Here is a 22439-nt window from a genome sequence, read left to right as displayed (position 1 = left end):
ACATGGTTTGGTTGTCTGAGACAAGAAGGGAAATTTCAAAGGCAAAGGGACACAAAAAAATATGTGGGCAGACATGAATAGAACATTTCCTAGGATAGAGAGGAGACAGGCCTGGCCGATTGAGATTTTATTCAGTAATCCTGGAATACAATGGAGGCTAGAGAGGATACTGCACGTGTGTGAGATAGAGTATGTATGAGCAATGGAGAGACGTGTTGAGGAAGGGAGAAACAAAAGGAGAGAGGCTTAAAGGACCAGACCTTAGATTAGTAGTTAACTACTAGAAAGTGCTTAATAAATGTTAACTACTAATCTAGTATCACTATTACTACTAAGTACTAACCATATTACGTACGAAAGAGGGAAAAAAAAGAAAAGTTATTTGTGTATGTAAACACAGAACAAGGACTAGAAGGCTCCATACGCAATTATTCATCGCAATTACCTCTGAGGGGAGGCACGAACGGGAGAGGCAGTAGAAAGCGGTAAAGAAAGCGGTCCTGCGTGATTTGTTCCACATACTTCAGTACTGTTTTAATCTTTTAACAAAGGGAAACTATTAATGCATTACTTGCATAGTGCTAAAATAAAACAAATTACAGTGAATAGGAGTTAACAGTGCTGGTCAAAAAGCAGACAAAACAAATGCATGCTCTTAGAAGTCAGGATGGCGCTACTCTTTGTAGGGAAGGGTGGGGGTATTAACTAGAAGGGAACCTGAGGATTTCTGCCATCCTAATAAGTTCTGCTTCTCGCTCTGGGTGGTTATATGGGGGAGCTCTGTTTGTGAAGATGCAGCTGGCTGTATACTTAAGGTGTGTACACCTTTCTGTATGATTTAAAAATATTTTCTTGACGTATAAAGAGTGTAGTCAGTTTCCTTCCCATTTTTCTCCCCATCATCAGTTCCTCTTCTCACAGGTAATCCCTTTTATATTTGTCTTTTATGTCCTTCCAGAGAAATTTTACACAAACACAAAAATATATACATCATCTTTTTTTTACATAAATAGTGGTATACTAAAAAGAAAAGAGTGAAGTATAGAAGAATGTATAAACAATGTATCTTCAAGATCTTCCCATATCAATATAGAAAGAGCTTCTACATTCTTTTCTACTACACAGAATTCTAGAGTAAAAGTAATCTTAAAAATACATCAAACCTCATCATTCCTCTGCTCAAAAATCATTCAGTGGCTTCCCATTACACTCCATATCCAAATTCCTTAACATTACTTTATAGGATATAGATGATCTGGCCTTTGGCTTCTCCTCCAAACTCATTTCTTACCATTCTCCTAGCTGACTTTGCACCCAACCACACTTGACTTCTTTCCATTCCTCAAGTGCTCCAAGGTCATTTCTACCTTGCACTTGATGTTCCCTCCCCTGGAATTCTCTTCTCCCAGATCTTAACATGGCTTACTCTCTCAATTAATTCAGCTGCTTAAATGTTACCTCCTGAAAAAGGACTCCCCTGAATACTTTATATAAAATAGCACACATCCCACTACCACATCATTCTCTATCCTCTGATCCTGCTCAATTTTCCTTCACAGCATTTATCCTAACCTGATATTACATTATCGATTTTACTTATTTACTATATGTCTTCCCCACTGAAATGTTAGTAGGCAGGTAGCCTCATCCTCCTTATCCACTATCATATTCCCCTAGACCTAGAACAGTGCCTATTTATTAAATAAATGAGTGAGCAAGTAGCGAGTTAAAAAAAAAAAAGCAATTTGCAAAAATATACCTACCTTTATAAGAGCAACTGTATAAAATTTAAAACAAAAAATGTTATTTATGGATATGCAGATATAGTAAGAGAATAAAAGTATGCATGGAAATGATATATACCAAACTCAGGATACTGAATACTGGTTGCCTCTGGTGAAAGAAGGAAAGAAGGATGAAGAAAGAATGGAAGAAGCTTTAGCTGTGTTTCTTTTAAAACTAGATTTGAAGAAAATTTGGCAAATCATCAGATACGTTATTTTTTTTACTTTTCTGTGTTTAAATATTTCATAACTTGAAAAATTCACAATTTTTAATATTTACATAGTATAATGAAAACTTACAAGAAGCGGATCAGATTCTGTCCTTTACTATGTATATGACCATGACTAAGTCTATTAACTTTTCTGCAAAAGAGGGATGATGGCTCCTAAGTCACCGAAATGTTGAAGTAATAAAATAATGTGTGTACATGTGTGTGTGTATACATACGTGTGCATCTTATAAATTGAAAAGTGCTACTCAAACATAAATTATGATCATCAGTATTCAAAGGAAGAAGAGTCAACACTTAAAAGACTGGCTGGATCTAGTCCCAATCTAACATACCCACCACTGTACCACTACACATACTTTCTGATTCAGCCCAAATCCCTGCACCTCTGCCCATCTGTGTCTTCCTTAATGATGAACTCAAATCCATTCCCTTTTGTGAAGAATTCCTTCACCACCCCACCACCCTAAAAAGGCTATGGGTCACCAAATGTTTACCATAAAAACTAATTAATAATATAAGACATTGATAAAAAAACATATCTTAAATTCCCAAATGAGGTACAAAATCCTTCCAGGAGGAAGTTGTCGGCACCTGGCACTATTCCATACACCATAACACATCCTAAGGAAGTATTTAAGGAATGTCATTGATTTTTCTATCAACTGTACCTTGAAATCAAAGATAACTTCAAATTTTAAACTCAGATGACTAAGATAATGATAATTCCGTAAGAGAATTAAGGACACTCAGAAAGTGGCTTAGTCAGTAGAGAAGATGGTTAACTCTACTGGAAAAGGGTCATGACTGGACATACAGGTTTAGCAAGGAAAAGATGAGAAACAGATTTAAGATTTTCGACAAGAAGCTGAAACAATAAGAAAAAATAGGTTTTCAACAGAAAGAAAAGAGCAGCAAGTAAACACCTGAATATTAGGGAACATACACTGGTAGGAAGGAGGAGAAAGAGTTACTAATAAAGTATTGTTAAAACCAGGATCTTAGGGCCGGCCCTGTGGCTTAGCGGTTAAGTGCTTGTGCTCCGCTGCTGGCAGCCCGGGTTCGGATCCCAGGCGCGCACCGACGCGCCGCATCTCCGGCCATGCTGAGGCCGCGTCCCACATACAGCAACTAGAAGGCTGTGCAACTATGATGTACAACTATCTACTGGGGCTTTGGGGGGAAAAATAAATAAATAAAATCTTTAAAGAAAATGTAATAAATCCGCTGTGTTAACATAAATAGAAAAAAAATTTAAAAAAAAAAACAAAAAACCAGGATCTCAGAACTAGATACAATGGTATTGTAGAAGATTAAACACAAGGGAGACTTTAAAGAGGATATGAACAAAGAAAAGGCCAATGACTTTGGTGAAAGGGGATGTCATTAGTTAGACTTCAAGAGATTGGCTTCAGAAAGAATAATAGGTGTCAGATTCCAAAAACCGAAGACTCAAAATTAGAGTTTTCTTAAAACTAGCACTGGGAAAGGGGTCGGGACAAACCTTACATTAAACTCTTCAAATATAGAATGCTTAAAAATTTTAAACATGTTTAATGGAATTCTTTCTAAAAATGTTTTATAACTTTCCAAACTGCATAAGTGGTATGTGCAAGTAATCCAAATACTCATTATCTAAATCTCAATTTACCAAGTTAAAAAGGGAGCAAAATTCATCATAAAAATTCACTAGTGAATAAGCAAAAGATCTGATTAGCCATCCCACAAAAGATATCAAAGTGGCCATGAGATGGTAAAATGGGCTCAACATCATTAATTATCAGAGAAATTTTTTAGAAAGAAAACAGTGAAATATCACTCCCTATCTACCAGAATAGCTAGACTTGAAAAAAAATAAGAGTAAATGTTCATGACAATACAGAACAACTGGAACTCTTACATATTGCTAGAAGGAATATAAATTAGCCCAATCACTTTGGAAAATTGTTTCACATTACCTACTAATGCTAAACTATAGATCTCTATGACCCAGCAATTCCATTACTAGGTATATATCCAACAAAAACAAGTGCTATGTCCACCAAAAGGCAAGTACATGTTCACAGCAACTTTATTTGTAATAGTTTCAAATTGGAAATAACCCAAATACCCATCAACAGTGGAGTGGGTAAATAAATGATATTAATAAATTCACACAATGGAATACTTCACAGCAATAAAAAAGAACTAACACATGTAAATAGGGATGAATCTCATAGATATAACACTGAAGAGGTCAGACACAAAAGATTACACATTACATCATTCCATCTATATGACATTCAAAAACAGGCAAAACTAACCAACGGCATCAGAGGCAAGAATGTTACTAAGATGGGATAAGAGAGAGCCTTCTGGGCAGCTAGAAATTTTCTATATCTTGATTTGGGTGATGACACAGATGTACACATATGTAAAAGTTCAATGAGCTATACACACAAGATTTGGATAGAAAATACTTTATTATAACATATACTTCAATATAAGAAAATCTCTTAAAAATTTACTAGTGAACTGATCACTTATAAAATTAGTTCCCATTCACTAGCTTCTTCCTCACCATAATGGCTTATAAACCACAAGTGAAACTGCAAGATTTCACAAAGTTTATTAAAATGATGGCAAACAATGTAGGATCTAGGATTTAATTTTACCATACTACTCTACAATTCAGCCCTGCTGGTCTAGTGGTTAAGATTCACCACTTTGACCACTGTGGCCGGGGTTCATTTCCCAGTCAGGGAACCACACGACCCAGTCTACCCGTCTGTTGGCTGTCACACTGGGGCAGCTACTGAAAGCTATGCCACCAGTATTTCAAATACCAGTAGGGTCACCCATGCAGGACAGCTTTCAGCAGAACTTCCAGACTAAGAAAGACTAGGAAGAAGGATCTGGCCATGAAAACCGTATGAATAGCACGGCTCAAAAAGACTGGGGAGGGTTCCATTCTGCTGTACACAGGGTCACTAGGAGTCAGAATCCACTTGATGTCAAATACAGTAGTGTGTTACTGTTTCATGGATGCTGACAAAGGACATGAGACTCCTGGGTCAGAGACAAAGGACTTTTATTACTCACGGCACAGCAAACAGCATAAGCATCAGATTTGCAGTTCCCTTTGCCTCCAAGACTCCATGGGAGTGATACAATATGGCCCAGATGGATGGCAAGTACTCCTGTAGTGGGTTTGCATTGGTGAGGAACACTAAAGTTGGGGAATTCACCACTTTTATAGTAAAATCAGTAAGCAAGCCTATTTGCGGAGAAAGAATAACTTGACTATCAAAGGATTAACAGAGCTCCTTGGGAAAACTGATATATATTTTCTAACAGACATTTTTGAAAAAAAAATAAAAATTCTCTTAATGTTAGTGCCACAAATGTCAAACATGAAGGATGTAGTATCATGCTACTAAATTATTTTGTGAGAAAAATTAAACCTATCCATTCATACTTGATTCATTCTTTGTTCATTATAAGAATTAATGCATGTTTACCATTATAATCCAATGTTTTTCCAAAATTTTAATTTTTCAAGATAAAGTCCCAATCAGACCTTTTATTCACAATTTAGTATGAAATATCGGTCTGCATTTTAAGTGGTTTCATTTTAAATGGGCTTTCTCCTGAACCAATTATCATTAGTTCACAAAGACCTAAATGTAGCATGAGCTTTTCTTGATGACTTAGTTGTTATTATGAACCTCTGTTACTGCGCTGTGCTAGAAATCCTCTACAGAAAGAACAGAACACGGTTGCACTGTTACTGACTGAAGACGCAAAAGTGAATCAATAATCTTGAAAAATTACTTACAGAGGTAGACTTTTGGATATTTGACTTTCTTGAAAGAATATAGCTATTTCAAGGATTTCAACAGCTTCCTTTCTACAAAATCAATTGCTAAAGCAAAGATAATAATATTGCTTTGATGATGATGATGATGAAAATAATCATACCACTAACATTTATTAAACACTCACTATGCCAAGCACTACTAAGGACCTTACATTTATAGACCAAAAATTATTAAAATCTCAAAACAGCCAAATGAGGTAAATTCCATTATTCTCCTTTTACAGATGAGAAAACAGGCAAAGAGAAATTAAATGTAATTTGCTTATTTACATAGATAGGAAGAAATAGAGCCAGGAATTGAACCCTGGCAGCCCAGCTCCAGAACCCATACTCCTAACCACTGTACAAACTGTCTCCTACAGAGAAAGCCTCCTGCCAAGGAATCTTCTTCCCTAGGGTTCTCCATATCTCTTTGACTTCTCCAAAACATTCAAATTGTTACATGTTATCAAAAATTAAGATCATATAGTTTCAGAGACCAAGGATAATCCAGTTCAATGTGCTCATTTTCAAACTGATTTTTTTACACCACTTAATATATCTCATCAACTTCTTTATCTACTTTAACCTACTCTCCTCTCAGTTGAGCTAAGTCAGTGGGTAGGTATGAAACAACTAAGTGTTTACTCCTATTGTATAAAAGTTTCAATTTATGGCAGCCTTACTCCAAAGCCTTTTTAATTATCATTAGGATGTTTTTGCCACACTTATCACTAGAACATAATCATCCCAGAAATGATGAGGCAATGCACTACTTTTTTAAAAACACTTTTATCTAATATAAAATTTCCAATTATAAAATATGCATACCCACAAGCACTTCACTAACATTTGGTATACTTACTTTCTTGTAGTATTTTTAATCTCTGCATCTGTATAGTCTGGCCATGATTGTGGGTATACCATGACACTACTTGGTATTCTGCATTCTCCATTTAACACAAAAAGAATACGCCATATATATATGCTTTTAATGGCCCAACCATATTTCACTCATCCACTTTCTTAATATTTAACATTTAGATTTCTAAATGAAATTGTTATGGTGGGATTAAAACTGTTTTATAGTACCCATATGACAGATCAATTTTCTGTAATCTTTTCTGTATAACATATCATATTCAAAATAACACCTTGGTCCACAAGTCAAAATACAAGTATTAGAGTGTTTGGGATATAGCAATAGATTTATTTTACTACCCCCACATAAGTCCTTGGTTATGAAAGAATTTCACATTATGTATACAAAAAAAAAGAGTAAGATATTATCCTTTTTCTGATTTCCATGTATTAGCACATCCAATATGAACTTGCAATATCTTTGAAAATAAGAGTATGATTAGGTTTTCTAGTAACCAAAAGGTTTAATTTTGAACCTCATTAAAAAGTTAGTTCAGGGGCCGGCCCGGTGGCGCAAGCGGTTGAGTGCGCGCGCTCCGCTGCGGCGGCCTGGGGTTCGCTGGTTCGGATCCCGGGCGCGCACCGACGCACTGCTTGGCAAGCCATGCTGTGGCGGCGTCCCATATAAAGTGGAGGAAGATGGGCACAGATGTTAGCCCAGGGCCGTCTTCCTCAGCAAAAAAAGAGGAGGATTGGCGGATGTTAGCACAGGGCTGATCTCCTCACAAAAAAAAAAAAAAAAAAAAAAAAAGTTAGTTCAGGGGCCAGCCCCATGGCGTAGTGGTTGAGTTTGGCGCACTCCACTTCAGCGGCCCGGGTTCGCAGGTTCAGATCCCAGGCGTGGACCTACACCACTTGTCAGCCATGCTGTGGCAGCAACCAACATACAAAATATAGGAAGACTGGCTAGATGTTAGCTCAGGGCTAATCTTCCTCAAGCAAGAAAAGAGGAAGACTGGCATCAGATGGTAGCACAGAGCAAATCTTCCTCAGCAAAAAAAAAAATACATAGTTCAATTTTTCATGACTTTTACCTTTCATTAAATAAAACGAATTTAGGGGCCGGCCCCGTGGCTTAGCAGTTAAGTGCGCACCCAGGTTCAGATCCCGGGCGCGCACCGATGCACCACTTCTCCGGCCACGCTGAGGCCACGTCCGACATACAGCAACTAGAAGGATGTGCAACTATGACATACAACGACCTACTGGGGCTTTGGGGAAAAAAACGAGGACTGGCAATAGATGTTAGCTCAGAGCTGGTCTTCCTCAGAAAACAGAGGAGGATTAGCATGGATGTTAGCTCAGGGCTGATCTTCCTCATTAAAGAAAGAAAGAAAGAAAGAAATAAAACGAATTTAGAAACACTGAGAACAGCCATCCTCAATTCAATCAGCTGATTGTGTACACAACCATCCATGATACTTCTCTACATTACCTCTAAACTTCTCCTAGTAATAGAGAAAAGTCCCAAAAGCTTCACTCAGTAACTTCAGTATGTAGAGGTTACAGATTAAATTTGGTCCTCTGTACTCCCTTTCTACAATGTTTTCGGGGTCTACTAAGGTAAAATACATATAACCAGTGCTAAACTTAATCTCAGACTTAACGTAGTATTTATACAACACATATTCACTGAGTGTACCTAAAAAGGGCAAGCTACTAAGTGAGATGCTAAAGGATTAAAAGATAAATCAGGTCCAGACCTTAACTTTAAAGAATTACAAATTAATAAACAACTAAGATGTGCCCATACCTATCTACAACAGACAATGGAGAATGGCAGATGCCCTAAGGGTGTACAGGGTGCTAAAAGAAATTCAGGGAACGGCCCTTTGGGGAAGGGAGTGGAGGGAGACAAGAAGCATGAAGTAGCTATATCTTAGGCATAAAAGCTATTGCGAGTAAAGACACAAAATCAGACTTTTTATCTACCAGGATGAGGAAATACCACAGTTGAGCTTGTTGGAACATAGGTGGTAGAACAAGAGAACTGGCTAGAAATATACAATAAGGCTAATCTACACAGGGATAGTAAAATATGTATTTTAACACATAAAAACACCAGATTTGAAGTCTAATGAACTTGGGTTCAAATCCTGGATCTAACACTTACACCTTAATCTCCATTTTTCCTATTTTGTATAATGAATACCAGTTCTGAGAATTAAATGAGATAAATACTTAACTCAGTGCCTGGCATAGTGCATGCTCAGTAAAGAGGAACTGTAGTTATTATTGTTGTAATAATCACAAAAATTTTGGCATCAGGATGAGGATTTTAAATATACAGCTGGACTACTTTATTTCAACAAATATACAAAGCCATCTACTTAAGAGGCACCATTATTTTATGAACCTAGAAGGAAGGAAAAGCTACAAATTAATCACACAATGCTTTCTTATAACTTCAAATTTTTCTTCACAATATCATCCTTCTTCCATCAAGACTGTAGGTCTGAAAAGTGTTCCAATATTGCTCCAGGACTGTCATTCAAGCCACTGACACCCACCTTGCAAGTTTTGATACTGGTGCTTGCTTGATCTTCCCAGAGGGTATAATTGGAAGAAATGATAGCAACATAAACAGCAAAGGCAGAGTTCAGGCACATGTAACGACAACTACATCAAAACTGCCACCAGCGAAAACCAATACCCAGATGCCATCAATTGTAAGACACAACCCAATTTCAGAGACGTTATGGGGTGAAAAAAATGCACATTTTAGAAGAAATAAGGCAGCTTTTTCTCTTCTCCTCTACCAAAGTCCTTTCTGATGTTCCCCATCACTTCCCACCAGTATCTATTGCTCTCCTTTCTCTTGTTTCCATTCCTTTGACTCTTCTCCTTTCTTGCCTCCTCTTTCTCCACCCCTCATGGCTTCTTCCACATTCCTCAGTGTTGATTTTGGAAAAGCTTAGCTACTACCTAATGATGTATAAACTACCTAATGAAAATGAACTTTTCTTCTATCTCCAAAAGAACCCAACTAGCACAGAGTATGTAACTTGTATCTTTAGTACTTTCACGTGCTCCAGGGCTTGCTTACCTCTCTCTCTTCTAAGTAGAAGGGAAGACGTATAGATGTATTTGACAGCCCAGATTGGTAAGACAATGCCCTACAAGAAAATCTGGCTTCTGAGCAGATTCTATTTGTGCTTCTGCCATCCTCATCCTGGGCCACCTAACACATTAAAGCTGTCCTAAAGTACACCACTGGGAATAACATATATTTGTTATTATTTTTTAAAGGTGATATATTCAGTTTCTAAAAAAACCAAAAAAAATCACTAGACTTCAAGGAACTTAAATCATAGAATTATTTCCTTTTGCAATAAGCCTCCATAAGATGCTATTTCAAAACATTTATTATTTATAAATGTTAAAGCCTTATTTCAATAGCATAATCAGGGACAGAAGACAAATTCTGCTTTCTCTTTTTTGTTTTTACTGAGGCCATACTAAACCAACCTTTTAGAATGCTAAATGTCAAAGTAAGCCTTTTTCTTAAAAGCCAAGTCTTGTTACAATAATGCCTAGTGGGCTAACCCAGAACTTAATAAAACACAACACACAAACTAAACTGAACAGTTCCCAAGATATCTTTCAGAGAATTTCTATTTCTAGCTTAAAGACCAGAGAATCCTCCAAAATCTAAAATTCCAATAGGAAATACACAGGCCAGTCTGTGTAAGGTAGGTCAATCAATTCTCATCAATACTGCAGTTTGAGTGAATATAATGAAATTTAGTGATCAAACATTTTTAAAATTAGATCTATTTAGGCGGACCATAAATAGACAAAAAAGAAGAGGAATTACCACAATATAACTGGAAAACAGGGGAGGAAAAAGGTGAAAAGATTATATTCTTGTGAATAAATTGCTGAAGGCAGCATTAACTGTGCTGCAAATGGCTAGTGACAGACAAAGCGTGGAGGGCTCAGCCAAGTCTACAAAAAACCTAGCTCTGACAGACTCCCTGTTCCCCTTCAAACACACACACACTATACCTAGGTGAATAAAAAGCCTTAAGGATGAGGAGTGGATAACTGCTCATCATATGAGCACAAATTTTGGGAGCAACTATCACAAGATACAAATAGGAATATGACAATCTATACCTCAGTCCAGTTGGTAATAAAGGACAAGAACAAGGAACACCAAGTATCATTAAGCCAAATGAGGCAGGAGAGGCTGGGAGGAGACAGCCAGTCTGTGAAGCAAAAGGGAAAGGTACTACGACAGAATGAACACCAAACAGGGAAAGACTGAAGACAAGGCTAAGGAGTCAGTCTGCTAGAAGTAATCCTACATGCAGTGTAGAGTTCTATCTAAGCAGAAAGTTATGTTCAAAGAGGCATTTCAAGAAGACAAGAACGGCAACAGCACGTGACCAAGTAAAAAACTTAAGGGGTGGAGGACAGAGAGCGTAGATGGAAAACATGGTGGTAATCCAACTATGAGAGGAAGACACACCATGGCGGTGGTACACAGATCAAGGGAGTGATGGTAGTAGAGATAGAAAAGGAAGAGATATGAGGGACATTACTAACAAATAATCAAAAGAACTTGGTGACCACCTAAAACAGAAACAGGTGCAAGCAAGAAAGGTCAAGGTTTAAAAGCTCAAAGAATAAAGACACCACTTACCTAAAAAGGAGAATTTTAGTTATAGCCAAGCTGAGCCAAGAAGGTGACAGTCGAGGGGTATAAGGAAGCAAATTAAATGAAGTGAAATTAAACCTCAAGAGAGAAAGAATGAAAATGCAGATTTGGAAGATCATATGAATAGAAGTGAGAGTTGAATCTATGAGAGTAGATATTTGATTTATTCAAAATTTATTGGGTACCTAATAAGCCAGGAATACTTTGTGCTAGGAATTCAGGCTTAAAAGACACTATCTGTAATCTCAAAGATCTTAAAGAGTAAGGGCAAAACATAGAAGGTACTATGAAGAGCTTCATATGCTGTTTATCACATCACTTAGTTTTACTCTAGATTTATTTCCATATGATAGCCAACCGAGATACGGCATTAAAACAGAATAAAAAATAAGTATAGCAAGCACAGAAGGCCAGTAATTGAGCAAACAGGAATGTGTGCTACTTCTTATATCAGAACTAAGCGAAAGTAACTATGAATATTATCTGCCATTACCTTGGCCTTTTATAGTTTACCTCTGGCTTATGAAGATCTGATTAGAGGACCCTTTCATTGATGTGTTTTGTCACTTCTTAGAGAAATGACCTCAGAGCTAGAAAGAAAACCAGGATAATATTTAGAAATCCCTGTGTGTGTTAGGTTTCCTGAAATTCTTCCGAAAAAACTGCAACTATTGACTGAACAATAACACATAACAGTACCTCAGAAATCCAAAGAAATACAGTGGTACCTCAGCCATAAACGAAAACCTCATCAAATTAAGAGCTATCATGCATTACAAAAGAATCTATCACATTACAAAACATCACGCGCGCGCGCACACACACACACACACACACCTTCCTTCTATTTCAGCTCAAGCACTCCTTCTCCAGGGAAGCCTTCCCAGACCACCCTGCCTTGGTGAAATTCCCCTATTATACACTCTTACTGCTTCACATACCACTACTTTGTAGCACTTAACATACTTATATTTTTACATTTATCTGTCTAACCCCACAAGAATGTAAATTCTGCAAGAATATAAAGGAGAGGAGCCATATCCGTTTTCACCCATCACTGTAAGCCTAGGGATACATATGCTCAATAAAACTTGTTTAATGAATGAAAGAGAATGTGCATAAAGAGCTTTTGAAAGGATATCAGCTGTGGGGGTGGCGTGGGGTTAGGGTTACTCTTCATTTTCTGCTTCATACAATTCTGTACTTCTTAAAATAAACATATTTCGGGGCCGGCCCTGTGGCTTGGTGGTTAAGTGCACAGGCTCCGCTACTGGCGGCCCAGGTTCGGATCCCGGGGGCGCACCCACGCACCGCTTCTCCGGCCATGCTGAGGCCGCGTCCCACATACAGCAACTAGCAGGATGTGCAACTATGACGTACAACTATCTATTGGGGGGTTTTGGGGGAAAAAAAAGGAGGAGGATTGGCAATGGATGTTAGCTCAGAGCAGGTCTTCCTCAGCAAAAAGAAGATTAGCACAGATGTTAGCTGAGGGCTGATCTTCCTCACACACACAAAAAATATATATTTATATTTGATGTAAAAAAATAAATAAATAAAATAAACATATTTCTTGTATAGTCAGGAGAAAAAAACAGATTTTAAAACCAAAGTGCAGCTGTACCTCAGCCATATTAAAATCCTTACTAAAGAGAGGATTTTACATTACAAGAGTCATTCATATTTCAAAAGAATTCTCTCCAACATATTTAGGGTTATACAAATTTGGAGGCTGAAATTTAAGAAAAATCAGACATTAGGAGCAAATACTTTCTGCTCCCAATAAATGTTAGTAAGAATTCATTTTTCAAAAGCATTTTTCTCCTTGTACCGAAATGTCTTTTGTACCTCAGACATTTTACTAACGCCATTCTCTGCCTGGAGCACTTTTCTCAAGCTCCAAGCACTAATTTCTAGCTCTCTAACCATCCAGGCTTCAGCTTTAGCTATTATCCTAGAGACTTTCCCTGATCACCCCATAACCCTATATAAAGTAGGTTTTCCCCAATCTCTAATCCAATACTATGTTCACCTCCTTCACTTTATTAACCAATTTGTTATTATTACTAGAATCTAATCTTTAAGAAGGAGTACTAAGCATATTCAGAGAACTTGTTACATTCATTCAAGTTATTCATTCAAAAGTATATTTATTGAGATAGCATTCTAGGAGCTGGGAATATAGAAGTGAATAAAGAAGACCAAAACCCTTGTCCTCATGTAGTTTACATTCCAGTGCAGAGAGACAGACAAAATACAATAAATAAGTGATATAGTATAGTTTGTTAGGTGAAAAGCACTATGGAGAAAAATAAAGCAGAGGAAGGTGGATGGAGGGTGCTATGGGGAGAGGTGTAATTTTAAATAGGGTGGCTGGGCTGGGCCTCACTGAAAGGTGCCAAATGAGTCAAAACTTTAAGGAAATAGAGTGATCAGGTAGTTATCTAGGGGAAAATCATTACAGGAAAAGGCAACAGGCAATGCAAAGATCCTGAGGTGGGAACATGCCTGGCACACTGAAGGAACTGCAAGATCAATACAGCCTGAGAATAAAGTGAACAAGGAAGGGAAAATAAGGAATGAGGTCAAATAGGTAAGAAAGTGTGATTGGGTATGCTTGATATGATTGGGCTTTGGCTTTTATGTAAAATGTGGACCCATCTGAGAGCTCTGAGTGGAGACGTAACATTTTCTGACTTATATCATTAAAGAATTACTCTGGCTGATGTGTTGAGAATAAATGGGGATGGAGGAGGTGCGGGGCGTGGAGCAAGGGTAAAAGCAGGGCAGACCAGCTCAGAGTTGCAGTAATTTAGGTGAGAGATGATGATGGTTTAGACCGGGATGATAGCAGTATGGTGGTGAGAAGCAGACAATTTCACATATATTTTGGGAGGCAATAGGTTTCCTGATGGAAGACATATGGGGACTGTGAGAAAAGATGAGTCAACAACGATGCCAAAGTGCCAGCCTAGGCTACTGGAGGAATGGGATTTGTCATCAACTGACTTGGGGAAGGCTAACAGGGAAGCTAAAGGAAGATCAGGAGTTACATTTTACATACATTAAATGTATAAATAAAACATTGTTAAGCTTCACCAGGCTTCCTTTTCAAATGAAGTCATGCTAATATCAAGAACCCAAAGGTCCTGTTCTTACCTTAAGTTACCTAAGTAGGACCTCCTGACCAACTCCTATAAACACCCTCAATACTCACCCCCAGAGAGACAGACACATAGACACACACTGTTCATGCCCAGACTTCAGAGGTAAATTCACAGGAACAGCTCCTTCACTTTCTGCTCCAAGATCTCTCTAATTGCTCCAATCCAAAATAAAAGGCAAGCAAACCAATCCAAAAATTTCACCCAACACTTAGCCAAAACGAAATCTCCTGAGCACATCAACTCAGGAGAGTTGATAAATGCCCATATGGGTCACAACCGACCATCATCTCAGCCAAACCTGTACAAAAGAATTACAGATGGGGGGTTTAAAGAAACAAATTCCTCATAACCATCCACATAATTCAGATTCATTAGGTTTGAGCGTAGGGCCCTTCCTACCTCCTCACATTTTCACAAGAGTCCCAGGTTATGCAGGAAGTTTGAGAACCAGGGCCCTTAGTATCGAACACCAGCAATGGAAAAAACTCATTTCTCTATATATATCCAAGGGTAACTTACTTATGGGTAGTAGGCGGTAAAGCTTTAAAAAGAGCTTTAAAAAGATTTAATATCAATAGTAGTCACCAATTATCAGCAAGAGTAGACACCCACCACCACTGTCAAAGCAATCCTAGATTCAGGTATACAATTACTACAAAACATGTAAGCTACATCCATGAGTGCAGGCAGAGAAGAGAAAGAAACCAAGAGCAAGTATGCCCACAAGCTCTCCTAGATTCAGAAATCCTATTCTTTATGGGAACATGTAGGAGGAAGAGGGGTACAATCACATGGACACTAAAATCATTTTCCTAGAGAAACACTTAAATCACCACTTTTCCCAATTGTGGCTCCCAATTTCCAAAGACGTCAAAAGTTCTCATGGAACTTTTCAAAGCCATTCAGGAGCTGAACTCATGATCCCTGACACTTCTCACAGCATAATCTTCTTGCCTAGTCTCTATCTGTGCCCACACAAGTCTATACTTTTTTATCTCCCAAATCCAGACTTTTGTTTCCCAGTTTTTAATCACTCTTTAAACTTCACCTGCTCCTCTAAATCCTCTAATTAAGCAGAGCCAGATCTAGATGTATCACTCACCCCCACAGAGCCTGCAAGATTTCCTACATTGCTACCAGATGTGTTCGAGTATACCTGTATAGGCTTGTAGGCACAGGAACAGACACAGAGCTGGTCAATCTTTATAGTGCTTTCCTTTAAATTATAAAATCGTCAAGGGCAGATACCAAATCATTACACATTACAAAATGTGTCTCTGGAGCACAAAGTGCTAATTTGTGTACACATGTATTCCAGTGCTTTATGAAGATGTTCTCCAGATATCTCATGTGCAGCCCAGAGTTCAAGTCACCTACTTAGAAGAAAAGAGAGCAAATATGGTTCTAGTCACCATTCAGCTCTAGTCATCATTCATTTAATTTACACCTTCAACTCCAAAGACTGGAAATGACCAGAGAGTTAAGTAGGCACTCACTTAAATGAGCAGAAAGATGTGAATAATGGTAAAGAAAACAAAAGACCAGCTTTGAAATATTTCTGCAGTGCCCCCTTTTCCTGGAACACACAAACCAGAATAACTAGATCTCAAGTTATACAGCTACCAGATAGGATGCTAGGCAGCTCCTAACACATCATGAAAACAAAACTGAACAAAACAAAACTTGCCTTGAAAGCACCAGCCATATTCTGAGATCATAGTTAAATCTGAAGAGTCTCAGGGGCCGGCCCCTTGGCTTAGCGTTTAACTGCGCGCTCCGCTACTGGCGGCCCGGGGTTCGGATCCCAGGCGCGCACCGACGCACCGCTTGTCCAGCCATGCTGAGGCCGCGTCCCATATACAGCAACTAGAAGAATGTGCAACTACGACATACAACTATCTACTGGGGCTTTAGGGAAAAAAAAAAGGAGGAGGATTGGCAACAGATGTTAGCTCAGAGGCCAGCCCTGTGGCTTAGCGGTTAAGTGCGTGCGCTCCGCTGCTGGCGGTCCGGGTTCGGATACCAGGCGCACACCAACGCACCGCTTCTCCGGCCATGCTGAGGCCGCGTCCCACATACAGCAACTAGAAGGATGTGCAGTTATGACATACAACTATCTACTGGGGCTTTGGGGGAAAAAATAAATAAATAAAATTATTAAAAAAAAAAAAAAAAGATGTTAGCTCAGAGCCGGTCTTCCTCAGCAAAAAGAGGAGGATTAGCATGGATGTTAGCTCAGGGCTGATCTTCCTCGCCAAAAAAAAAAAAAAAATCTGAAGAGTCTCAGAACTCTAGTTGCCATGCTCAGAATAAGGTGGGGAGGTGACACTAGTTATTTTCTTACTATTATTTTCAGTAATAACAAAACAACATATATGGAAATCATATGGAAAAATCCAATTAATATCACACAACAGATCAAACCATTTTCAAATTTCCATAGAGTATACCAGTCTGTAAATCATATATACATTATAGGCAGAGACTGCTGTACCAAAGAATTCAAGGGCAAAATCTATTTACAAAATGTACAACTAGTTTCCAAAGGTGAATTACAATTACAGTATCACACATAAACTGCCTAACAAAGAATTTTTCTTCTAAAATATTATCACAACCAAGTTAGGAATACAGTAAAAGCAGGAAGAAAAGTCACTGAAACCACTTCTCCACTAGAATGGGGCCAAAAATCTGCCCCCCCTAACTGCCCAAGGCAAAAAAAAATCAAAACTAAAGACCCCCAAACCAGCTGATTATTTATGAAAAACCTAACAACTCTTGTAATTACCCCATGTTTTCAAAGTTATAAAACAATAAAATGTGTTAGAATATGAAGGCGACCTATGAGACCGGGAAACTAGCTGGTCCTAACAATAATCTAGCTTTTAATAATTCTTCAAAAAGAATTCTATATCTTAACTTTCCAACTAATAAACATACCTCTCAGATTCAGAGTTCTAGACAATAGCAATGAACTGGATAATCCAGCACCAAAAATTTCTATTACTATTATCCTGTAACCTTGAAAGTGGAAAACAAGGTGTAAAAAGAGATAGATAGGCTTCCTGGAGTCATTCCTCATCATCTTAGGTGGGGAAAGCATCCTATCTCTGGGCAGCCTTCTTGGGTCCTACCCTCCCAGACACTTTTTTCTCCAGAATATCCAGGCTGGTGGAGATCAGAATCATCCTTCAGGCTGCTAACGTCCCTTATAAAAAGAAATCTCCAACGTCTTTGACCTGATGAGCAGACTGGCAAACTCACAAGATATAAGACGCCTGTAACATTTGAAAAAATAAACTATTTTGGCTTCTTTTTAGTGCTTAGTATGAAACACAAAAAAAGGCAAGGAATGTAGACCCTCTAGAAGTAAAAAGAATGGGGAAGACTGATAAACCAGGAAAATAAAGGCAGCTATATCCTAAAGTGTACTCAAGTCAGCTCCGAAATTCACCCAAATAGTATGGCTCACTGCCTAAACCAACATATACATCTGGTAATGATAAACACTGATAAGTCATAAACAAAAACGGCTTTCTTAATTCAAAGACTCTACAAACTATCGGTAACATTAAAATTTACATAAAACACAATCAAACAAATGTGTGAAATAGATTTCTTTTAGAGAGCATTTCAACTTAAGTTACTAAGACATGAAAAACTGCTATTTTACTGCCAAGTCTTCAAAACACTAAGCCAGTATCTTTGATTTGACCAAGTTACAAATCTGTTTTCAGTAGAGAGAAAACATATTGCCTCTGTTTAAAGCAAAGGACAAAAAAGATCATCACTGCAAATCATAATGTTTGGGTTCACGATGAAAACAGGAAACAGGCTGCCCAGGTATAATTATGGTTATAGTCTAATGTGCCTTCAGGTTCAGCCAAGAATTAAAACCCAGTCAAGGGGGGTAAGCAGAATTTACTTGCCTCTACCTTGCTACAGAAGGCAACTTTTAATAATACTCCCAGCAACATGTTACATAACCAACAGTAAACAACAATCTGATTCAAACCTCATTAGTAACAACATTCTGCCAGTCTCCCACTGAAATTAATAGCTGACTTTGCCAGAGGGGGAAAAAATGCAACACATATCAATCTACCCATTTCTGTGGCGCCTACTACAATGAACCAGACAAGTAAATAATACCACCAAATCTGCACAGAATCTAGAAAAATATTTTACTCTTTTCTTTTCCAGTTTACTGCTCTCTTCCTCCTTTTAACTGGACCATATCATACGGATGCATTTAAAATCTAAGAGGAAAGTAAGTTGAGAAAGTTCCTCTAACTTTTACTGCCAATTTCAGCTATGATCTGAAAGAAATGGAAGCATAAAAGACAAACGGATTTTTGTAACAAAGATAAACAGGTCAAGTTTATGCCATAGCAGCTTTGTGAAAAGGAAAGGCACTCTGACCAAGGAGCAGCAATGAAAAGAGGGAAGGAAAGGAAGAGTGTATAGACAATCATGCAAACAATCAAACAAAAGTTAAATTTAAAAAATCTAAACACAGTATGTGCAACTTTTACGAAGGTTACATTTTGTTAACCTGTCTCTTACGAGTTGTTTGTATTCTTGTAATCTCCCAGTTCATTTTAGAGGAAAAAGAATTACTAAAGAAGGAGTAAAAGAAAGAATATAAAATAATTCGTTCAGATCTATAAATAATTCCTTACTTACTGAATTTGGAACACACTAATTTCACAACAATAAATGTGAAACTGTCACATTATGTCTAGGTATTGTTTTCCCCACAACAGACACTACCGCGTTGGTATCTAGCAGAAATTTTAAACTACTTGGAATGTTACTATACTGGGACTAAGGTTTTCAACCTTTCACCTTTCCAATTAAAATTAAAAACTAATTCACTCTGGGCAATTCAGGTACTCTAAGGAAATTCAAGCAAACTAGTTTAAAAAAAGAATTTTAAAAAGAATTTTTAAAAAACATCAACTCAAGGGCTCTTTCCTCTCCACTTCTGCGAGTCCAAGCCACAACCTCCACCTATCTAGTCTTTGTTGCTAGATAAGCACACTTTTGCTAGTGCTAGGCAACAGGCATGATGTGACAAACCCAACCAGACTTCAAAACTTTTTCCACAGAAAGATAAGGTAAACAAGATATACTTAGCACCACACCCATTTAAACGCACAAGCAGCCAGGAATGCTTTTTTTTTTTCCCCTCCTCTCTAGACCTCCAGCTGGTCAGGAAACAATGTCTCTACAATCAAGACAGAGATCTGGCCCACGGTGTCCAGGCATTCCTCACCTCCAGGCTGGCCTACAGCTCCATTCTCCAATACCATCAAAATCAGAATTGGAACATTCTGTTAGGAAGCGGGCAAACGTCCAAATACCCGACTATCCTCGCCCCAGTTCTTTTTGCAACCAAAATCTGTCTTGGCTACTGAGCATGCTCCGACTTAAGACAGGCGCCACATGGGAGTTTTCAAAGCTTAGGCTCCAAACTCCACGTAATAACAGCAGCTGAAAGGGGAAGAGAGGAAAAAGGGAGGAGGAGGGGGAGGGGGAGAGACTGAAATCTGAATTTGAGTACCGATACTGAAGTGAAGGACCCGGGCAGGGGCAGAACATGACGAAGGCGGACACTGCTTGGAAGTCTTGCAGCAGTGCAGAAGTTTACACGAAGTAGAAGAAATCTTTGCAATGGTGAAAACTGGTATATCAAGTGGCAGAAACCAGGTCTAACTACCAGCTGAGCGCAGGAGCAAGTCACAACTGCCCAGAATGTAATTCCCACCGATAAGCGCGGATGCTTATCTTTGAAACACAAAGCGACGGCGGCACGGCTTCATCAAGCCACTGGACAGCGTTGCAGTGCAGCCGACCAGGCTGCTCCGCCGAGTACGGCGATCCGACCAGGGGTGTGTATTGAGGGTGGGGCTTAGATAAGGCAGAACCACCCGCTCCTCTGGACAGAAGGGGGTCGGGGCTTCCCGCGGGGCCGTCCCGAACGTCTCCCTCCACCGTCCCGGCCGTACCGGCGGCGATGGGACGAGGGCCAGTCTCGGCCCCGCCTCAGAAAGCCCCCGGCCGCAGGCGAGGCCTCCGCAGCCAGACGGACCGCACCATCCCCGCCGCCCGGACCCCGCAGGCCCGGACTCGGCCTACCTCCCCCCGCGCAGGCCCGGCTGGCTTCCGCTCCGCCCGCGGCCGAACGCCCCCGCCTCCGCCCGAGTCCGGCCGCTGCGGCCTGAGGGCGAGCCGCGTCCGGGCAGAGCCCGCTTCCCCCGGTCCCGCTCGCCCGCCCGCCCCGGGGGCCCCACACTCACTCCCGGGCGGGCTGGGCGCACTCTCCCGCCGCCGTCGCTGCGCTTCCCCTCAGTGCAACTTTATTAGCAGCTCGGCCGCGGGACACACGCACGGCGCCCGCTCGCCCAGGACCCGGATGAGGGAGGGAAGGAGCCGGGGAGGACGCGGCTGGGGTCGGCGCATGCGCGCAAGAGGCCGAGTGACCGCTGCGGGCCGGAGAGAAGGTCTGTCTCGCTCTGGCGGCTGAAGGAAGCCTCCGCGCTTGGCTCGGCGCCCGCAAGCCAGGGCTTCCGATCAGCGGGAGGCTTCTCGTGCAATGGCCAGGCCTGGGAGTGGGAGTCGACTTGCTCCCACCGCCACAGTAGCCACTAGTAGTCACCACTAACCAAATCAGCCCACATTATAATGAAATAAAATCGTTGTCCTCGATATGGACAGTTGGAGATTTTCTCAGTCATATGAAGTGTAAATGAAAACATCTTCAGATACAACTTTGCTACTTTTATTGGTTTGTAATATAAATATAAATCCGAGTGAAGACAATCCTGTTTCTGAAAAAGTAGTTTCAAAACAAGCTTCGGAACATCTTACAGCTTCTTACTAGATACAGCCCTAAACCCCTCCCATGTGGAAATCTTGGAGCCTCTGCAGTTCCCCACCCCCTTGCGCTGCAGGACCTTGGAGTTCCCCAAAGCAGGACTGTCCGTGTACTGGAAGATCAACCCCGTAGTTCAAGGTGCACACACCCTCCTGGGCAGTGGGGCCCCCAGATGCAGAGAGGCCATCCATAGGCTGACATCCCCCCACTCCAGATCCTGGGGTGAGAGCCTTACTCTCTTTTCTTAGTAACTGGAACTCTTCTCAATGCTTTTTCCCTCCAAATTCCCCAAAGTGTCAGCATTTCCCAGAATATGATCGTGGTTCCATCTAGGGCACCCAATCTGGAGAGTACCAGTGAAGAAAAACTTTTAAGTAATTCTGCTTTTACTTTAAAGGTTCAATGCTGGTTTTCCAATGTTCTACTATAGGTTTCCTTTTTAAATAAATCAATCTAAGCAAAAATCATGATTGAATTCATTTCGAATCCTCTCTTTCGTACCCTAATCCAATTCATCGTGAAATCCTATTAACTCTACCTTCAAAATATATCCCAAATCTGACCATTTCTCACTGCCTCTGTTGCCACCTCCATGGCCTGAGCCAGGATCGTCTCACCTGAATGGCAAGTGGAAGCTGTTATTTTGCTTCAGGCTCCAGCGGTTTATTTCCACAGTGAAGAGACATAGCAAATGTTGCAGAAGTCTCTGCATTAAGGTTGGCAGTCTCAAATGTGGACTGAGGCCTGGTGAGGGAGTGTAGTGGGCCAGGGTGGGGAAGCAGAGAGTGCCTGCTCTCATCAAAGGGGGCAGCTGCTATTACACTCCAGCCAACTGTCACCATGGGGAAATGTGGGAATAAGGACCCAGTGTTGGCAGATCTTCTGATTTTTCAAAAACAGCTGGAAATCTGGATTTTAGTGCAAAAATCTCAGTTTTACGTTTAGCAACTTCTTGT

At 39.9% G+C, this 22439-nt stretch overlaps 1 protein-coding gene across 4 annotated transcripts in view; it reads right to left on the bottom strand.

Moving 5' to 3' along the window:
- Positions 1–21023, bottom strand: part of SMAD5 (SMAD family member 5) — a 48023-nt gene extending 27000 nt beyond the window's left edge. The window contains exon 1 of one of the 4 annotated variants that reach the window (XM_058540795.1): positions 20906–21023. The gene's annotated coding sequence lies outside the window, so the exon portion shown is untranslated. Of the gene's footprint in view, positions 1–445; positions 489–19881; positions 20123–20169; positions 20539–20905 lie in introns of those variants that run through there. The other 3 variants (XM_058540804.1, XM_058540821.1, XM_058540813.1) reach the window with 3 other exon arrangements.
- Positions 21024–22439: the final 1416 nt, after the last annotated feature.

Source organism: Diceros bicornis, chromosome 1 (assembly GCF_020826845.1).
Source record: "Diceros bicornis minor isolate mBicDic1 chromosome 1, mDicBic1.mat.cur, whole genome shotgun sequence".
Lineage (NCBI taxonomy): Eukaryota > Metazoa > Chordata > Mammalia > Perissodactyla > Rhinocerotidae > Diceros > Diceros bicornis.
Note: the sequence above shows the minus strand (reverse complement) of the source record. Positions and strands in the feature narration are given on the sequence as shown.